Raw genomic sequence first — 2,236 nt, forward strand, 5'->3', positions numbered from 1 at the left:
TAAATACAGCACATTTACATTCATTCACTCAGCTCTGTCACTGATCCACCTCTTTATCCATGTTTGGATTAGCTGGTAGTTAGGGGACGTTTAGTTTTGATTTATTATTATTATTAACATCATTTTTTTTAACATTAACATCATATTATTTAATATTATTGTAGATTTGTAAGGAAAATGTGTGACACAGAACACAGGGCAATAATTAACAAAAACATCCCTAATTTAATATATGTGTCAAAATTAATGTATCTTACATCCGAATTCAACATCAGCAGTTTATAACAGCGTACATCTAATGGAAAAGCACAGCTCTAGGAAAATGGGATGTGGGGTATTTTCTGCTGAATCCAATTACCTTTCTGCTAATGCAAAGATGTCTTAACAGCTTTGGAAGCCAAGTGCAGATTAGGAGCATGTGCAGCTGAAATGATTTCTGACATGCTAAAACAGATTTTTCCCAACCTGTGCTTCATTATTCACAAGCACAATGGGATCGACCTTTTCTTGACGATCAAATCATGGACTAAGTGCCTGTAATTTGTCTGTCCTTAAGGAGCTCTGAAGAGATTAGTGCTGTGTCATGAAGAGTTTGATAGTTCTATTTCTTCTCCACAGTAAAACCAGACTTCAGGCAAAGAACAAAAGTGAAATGTACACTCTCTGGCACAGATGACTACTCTGCACAGTCATTTTCAGACCAGGGTTAAAGAGAACTTGCAAATAATTATTTGACCCCACAAAGCACAAGTGAAGGGCAGTTTATAACACAGAATGGTATAATGTGTTTCAGGAAAGAGGATTTAACCGCTAGAGATTAGTGTTCCTGTGCCTGAATACATGTTGGCTCAGTGTGGCAAACCTCAACTGGCCAAGGCAGTTGGCACAAAACACTTGGAATCCCCAACTGTCTGGCACGTATGCCCAGATCGGATGCTCAGTGCGTGACCGTGTGAAGTAGACTGATTTACGAGCCAAATTGGTTACTTGAAACCAAGACTATCATGTATGGAAGCAATAATAAGTCTCCATAATTTAAATGTTATAAACAACTGAAACTGAGAATGTCACGTTGACTTGATTTTATTGCTACTGTATGTATAGCATTGATGTATTTTACTTTGAAAACCAGTCTCTCTTTGAAATTTCCAGTAGGAAATTAAATGACGTGAAAATTATGGTTGACTGAAAGACAACACAAGGTTTTAAAAGTGGTGAAGATGTAAAAAAAACAACTTGATTTTAATATCATTCTGACCCGAAATTTAAGATATAAAAGTCCGACGTGAACATGAATACCAAGAAAAGCAACTTCTCGCTGACAAGTTAGCCATATCAACTTAAAAGGTGATAATGAGTTCATAGGATATTGCATAAACAAAAAACACCAATACTTTTGATATCCTACGAAATTAGGGAACTGTTGGCTGGTCATGTGACACCTCCTACAGAGCCCTCTGAGCTGTCTGTCTCATCAGCAAACATAGCTAGTTGAGTTGAGCCAACAATAGGTTATTATTGGTCCTTTCAGGGGCCTTGGCAGTTGAGATTAGTCGACAAAAAGTGAGCGCCATGCGGCGACAACAATTAAGTTTAGACACCAAAACGACTATTTAAGTTTAGGGGGGAGAAAAATCATGATTTGGATTGAAACACCCCTGCAGAAAGAAAGTCTTTTGTTTTCCCCCAGGAAGCTAACTCCGCTTCCCAGCATGAAAGGGTTGTTTTATGACCCAACCATCCACCCCATAACCTCCGTACCCGGTCTACGGTGTTTTTATGCAGAAGCAGTCAACGTGGTGCATACAGCAATAAATACGTTGAATACATGCAACGTGTGCTATACTTTCCGTAGCTATTTGTACAAAGGGTTCATGAGAACAGCTTATTTCTGCTGAGGCCCAAAAAAAATGTTGCATCTTTGAAATGTTAGATAAAAATTTGATTAATTAAATTCAAGTAACGTAATTGTTTTGAATATTGGAAACTTTAATTTTCTATCTGAATTTGTAAAACCTAACAATAAATGTTAAAATAAATATAAAACATTTTTTTCATTTGTATCAGTTGAAAGTAACTGCTGGATAGCCTTAGATACTGATGAAGGTGACTTTGTCTTGGTTATGGGGGATCCCAGTCCTTCCACTGTGTACACACATGAAGTCACATGGTTTTTAAATCCAGTCTAAGCTGGCAGTGTTAAGAGCAGCAGAAGATGAAACCATAGGGGGGGGGG

The sequence above is a fragment of the Etheostoma spectabile genome, chromosome 13, assembly GCF_008692095.1.
Source record: "Etheostoma spectabile isolate EspeVRDwgs_2016 chromosome 13, UIUC_Espe_1.0, whole genome shotgun sequence".
In the NCBI taxonomy this organism is placed as follows: domain Eukaryota; kingdom Metazoa; phylum Chordata; class Actinopteri; order Perciformes; family Percidae; genus Etheostoma; species Etheostoma spectabile.